Source organism: Antennarius striatus, chromosome 19, assembly GCF_040054535.1.
Source record: "Antennarius striatus isolate MH-2024 chromosome 19, ASM4005453v1, whole genome shotgun sequence".
NCBI classification, from domain to species: domain Eukaryota; kingdom Metazoa; phylum Chordata; class Actinopteri; order Lophiiformes; family Antennariidae; genus Antennarius; species Antennarius striatus.
In genome coordinates, this window is record NC_090794.1 from 14847114 (window position 1) to 14852500 (window position 5387).

A 5387-nucleotide genomic window follows, 5' to 3' on the forward strand; every position below is an offset into this window, starting at 1 on the left:
ATCATCATCATTATAATTATCAGCCTGCTTAAATACAAGACAACAAAGGTAGACACACACACAATTGGCCTCAGTAGCTTTGAGGAACATATCAAGGCTTAGTGAAAGAAAAGACAGAGGGCTGACGGTCTTTATTTGAATGGGCAGCCTTTGCTCATGTGGGGCTTGGCCCTTTCTTCATCTTTACTCAGTATTGGGTGTTGTGTGCTCAAGGGAAAGGTGTTTGACTGTGGGTGGGAGACAATATGACAATGGGGCAGGTGCTCCTGGGTTTACCTTCATACTGTTTGTTAGCTCAGGAGGCAGACAAGCAAACACACAATGCTCAAGGAAGCGTTCTCTCCCACACACTTGCACACTCATCTGTCGCCGCCACCATCAAGATCTCTTTCTTTCGAACCATGCATCATAACACTTGTGTGTGAAAATGACAAGATTTAATATTGTCACAAGTAGACAAGACCCACTTCTGTTGTGGAAAAAATACAACTGCACTCTCAATTGATATTTAGTTTAGTAAAAAGCAGTGCTTGACTGATTACACCCATCAATGTCAAGTTTCCAGTTACAACCTGTAAGAGCAGCTGAATGATCTGTGGTTCTAGTAGGAGCCTTCTAAAATCTAAGCAAATGTGATGGCAATGACGGGAGACACATTTTCAAGGCAGCATCAAATTTCTTCCTGGTAGGTTTCGATTGGATGTAATGTAGCCGCAAGAGGACACAAGCCAGTGTCTTATTGTGCCGGTCCCAAGCCCGGATAAATACAGAGGGTTGCGTCAGGAAGGGCATCCGGCGTAAAACTTTTGCCAAATCAAAGATGCGAATCAAACCTATGACTTCCATACCGGATCGGTCGAGGCCCGGGTTAACAACGACTGCCATCGGCGCTGTTGACCTACAGGGCGCCGGTGGAAATTGGATTACTGTTGGTCGAAGAAGGAGAGGAGGAAAGTGCGTTCGCACGAAGAAAGAGAAGAGGAACACCAAGAGTATAGGACTGAGAGTAGGGACGTTGAATGTTGGAACTATGACAGGAAAAGGTAGAGAGTTGGTTGACATGATGCAGAGGAGGAAGGTAGACATACTGTGTGTCCAGGAGACCAGGTGGAAAGGTAGCAAGGCTAGAAGTTTAGGAGCAGGGTTCAAGTTGTTCTATCATGGTGTAGATGGGAAGAGAAATGGAGTAGAAGTTATTTTGAAGGAGGAGTTTGTTAGGAATGTCCTGGAGGTAAAAAGAGTGTCAGATAGAGTGATGAGTCTGAAGCTAGAAATAGAAGGTGTGATGTTCAATGTTGTTAGCGGGTATGCTCCACAGGTAGGATGTGAGCTGGAGGAGAAGGAGAAATTCTGGTCGGACCTTGATGAAGTGATGCAGAGCATGCCTAGAAGTGAGAGAGTTGTCATTGGAGCAGACTTCAATGGACATGTTGGTGCAGGAAACAGAGGTGATGAGGAGGTGATGGGTAGGTTTGGTATCCAGGAGAGGAACGCAGAAGGACAGATGGTAGTTGACTTTGCAAAAAGGATGGAAATGGCTGTAGTGAATACTTTCTTCCAGAAGAGGCAGGAACATAGAGTGACCTATAAGAGTGGCGGTAGGAGCACACAGGCAGACTACATCTTGTGTAGACGGTGTAACCTGAAAGAGATCAGTGACTGCAAAGTAGTGGTAGGTGAGAGTGTAGCCAAACAGCATAGGATGGTGGTGTGTAGGATGACTCTGGTGGTGAGGAAGATGAAGAGGGCAAAGGCAGAGCAGAAGACGAAATGGTGGAAGCTGAAAAAGGAAGAGTGTTGCATGACTTTTAGGAAGGAGTTAAGACAGGCTCTGGGTGGTCAGGAGGTGCTTCCAGATGACTGGACAACTACAGCTAATGTGATCAGGGAGACAGGTAGGAGAGTACTTGGTGTGTCATCTGGAAGGAAAGTAGATAAGGAGACTTGGTGGTGGAATGAGGAGGTACAGGAGTGTATACAGAGAAAGAGGTTAGCCAAGAGGAAGTGGGACACTGAGAGGACTGAGGAGAGTAGACAGGAGTACAGGGAGATGCAGCGTAAGGTGAAGGTAGAGGTAGCAAAGGCCAAACAAGAAGCTTATGATGACTTGTATGCTAGGTTGGACAGTAAGGAGGGAGAGACTGATCTATACCGGTTGGCAAGACAGAGAGATAGAGATGGGAAGGACGTGCAGCAGGTTAGGGTGATTAAGGATAGGGATGGTAGTCTATTGACAGGTGCCAGTAGTGTGATGGGAAGATGGAAAGAGTACTTTGAAGAGTTGATGAACGTGGAAAATGAGAGGGAACAAAGACTAGAAGAGGTGACTGTTGTGGACCAGGATGTAGCAAAGATTAGTCAGGATGAAGTGAGGAGGGCATTGAAGAGGATGAAGAGTGGAAAGGCAGTCGGTCCTGATGATATACCTGTAGAGGTATGGAAGTGTCTAGGAGAGGTGGCGGTAGAGTTTCTGACTGGGTTGTTCAACAGGATCTTAGATAGTGAGAAGATGCCTGAGGAATGGAGGAGAAGTGTGCTGGTGCCCATTTTTAAGAACAAGGGAGATGTGCAGAGTTGTGGCAACTACAGAGGAATAAAGCTGATGAGCCATACAATGAAGTTATGGGAGAGAGTAGTGGAAGCTAGACTAAGGGCAGAAGTGAACATTTGTGAGCAGCAGTATGGTTTCATGCCAAAAAAGAGTACTGCAGATGCAGTATTTGCTTTGAGGATGTTGATAGAGAAGTACAGAGAAGGCCAGAGGGAGCTGCATTGTGTTTTTGTAGATCTGGAGAAAGCTTATGACAGGGTGCCCAGAGAGGAACTGTGGTATTGTATGAGGAAGTCTGGAGTGGCAGAGAAGTATGTTAGAGCGGTGCAGGACATGTATGAGGACTGTAAGACAGTGGTGAGGTGTGCTGTAGGTGTGACAGAGGAGTTCAAGGTGGAGGTGGGACTGCATCAGGGATCAGCTCTGAGCCCCTTCTTGTTTGCCATGGTGATGGACAGGCTGACAGACGAGGTTAGACAGGAATCTCCATGGACTATGATGTTTGCAGATGACATTGTGATCTGTAGTGAGAGCAGGGAACAGGTGGAGGAGAAGCTAGAGAAGTGGAGGTTTGTCCTGGAAAGGAGAGGAATGAAGGTTAGCCGCAGTAAGACAGAGTACATGTGTGTGAATGAGAGGGACCCAAGTGGAATAGTGAGGTTAGAGGGAGAAGAGATCAAGAAGGTGGAGGATTTTAAGTACTTAGGCTCAACAGTCCAGAGCAATGTAGAGTGTGGAAAAGAGGTGAAGAAGCGTGTCCAGGCAGGATGGAACGGGTGGAGGAAAGTGTCAGGTGTGATGTGTGATAGAAGAGTTTCAGCTAAAATGAAGGGAAAGGTGTACAAAACTGTGGTGAGACCAGCGATGTTGTTTGGTCTAGAGACAGTGTCACTGAAGAAAAGACAGGAGACAGAGCTAGAGGTAGCAGAGATGAAGATGCTGAGGTTCTCTCTGGGAGTGACCAGGAAGGATAGGATCAGGAATGAGTATATCAGAGGGACAGCACATGTTAGAGGTTTTGGAGATAAAGTCAGAGAGGCCAGACTGAGATGGTTTGGACATGTCCAGAGGAGAGATAGTGAATATATTGGTAGAAGGATGCTGAGTTTTGAACTGCCAGGCAGGAGGCCTAGAGGAAGACCAAAGAGGAGGTTTATGGATGTAATGAGGGAAGACATGAAGGTAGTTGGTGTGAGAGAAGAGGATTCAAAGGACAGGGCTAGATGGAGGAAATTGATTCGCTGTGGCGACCCCTGAAGGGAAAAGCCGAAAGGAAAAGAAGAAGAAGAGGTTTCGATTGGATGTATTTGATCTGTTCCAAGCCAGCAGTTTAAAGCAGCTTGAACTTTTATTCAACTAATCTACCTTTATAGGAGTCAGCATGTTCCCAACAAAGTGACAGTCTTGGTATCTTCAAAGTGTGCTTGATACATTTATTACCTGGTGGGAGATTATGCAGGAATATATTATCAAAAAAATGGGTTGCTCAAACAAAGCTAGAGACTTAAATGTCTATAGAAAGCCCCAGTTCACTGTGGGACGAGATGTCTGCCACTCAGATAGTTACTGGAGATTTCCTGAAGTGGTCGCGGTGTTTGGGAAATGGGTGTAAAGGTTGAATTGGGAGTTGCATGAAGTCTCAGAAATAGTCTTTGGACAGATGAGATGGGAGATGTTTCTGAAGTGCTCCAACCATCTGGTGAAGACTGTACCACCCTCCTCTTTCTCAAGCTGTCTTTCATTCCTCACGAGTCTTCTCACTTTCATGTGGGTAACCAAGCAAAACACGACAAACACCCAAGTGTCTTTGTATTACAGGTCAACCTAAACTTTTTAAAGGATTACCAGTTGATATAAAGTAGGTAGCATATGACAGCAGATTATGAGTTCGGAACAACTATAAAAACTTAAGTTGTGGTCAGACAACATTCAAAAAGTGGTTTTTCTCACACTGAATTAATGGAATCAAACCAAAACAATGGCATCTAGCCCTCATTTTGAGCACTTTCATGAATCGTCATGACTAATTACTGTGGATGGTTTCCTTGTTTTTTTCTTTATGTTTCTATCCTCCTTGAAAGGGAAGGAGCATCAAGTCATTTCCTGGAACCCGCAGGAAATTAGGGCCAAAATTGCAGAAGCAAACACTTTCATGGCCAAGACTCACGCGGAAGCACAGTTAGAAATTAATTAAAAGAGGGGAGGAGGGAGAGAGGGAGTATGAGAGCAAGGGTGCTGAGATGAGAGAGAGAGAGACAGAAGGAAAATATAGAAACTGCTGCATGAGAGCAATGCTGCTCTCATGCAACACCAGTTGTCCTCTCTTGACTCTGCCACAGATAGACGAGGGGAACACTGTGATCTGAACACAAATCCTTGGTAAGGGTCCTTTTTCTGCCCCCCCTCCCTCACCCTTTTCTCTTTGCCATCAGTAAATCCGGGTTTCACTACAACTTAAGCACTTAGCTGTAATCCCCATGAAGAGGCAATAGCCCTGCACAAGTCACTTTTCAACCATTAAAGGCATACAATAGGGGCGTGTTAGGGGCTCACTTAAATGGATTGAGCACAAAGCCTGCACTTGATAAGTTTTTAGCTAGCAAGAATCTGCCATTTACACCCCTCCTTTTGTGCATTCTCTTAGATGGACTTGTCTCAGCAGTCTAAGCCGATTTTATCCCTTTTTTGCATTTGTTTAATTCCTACAACACAGACAGGCTTTAGGATATGTCCTATTTCTTCCCTTCTCCCCTTTATTCCCAAACAAATGTCACAGTGAGTGATTTACAATGGACGATATCTCTTCCCACTTCCTGCAAACTAAACACAGGGGATG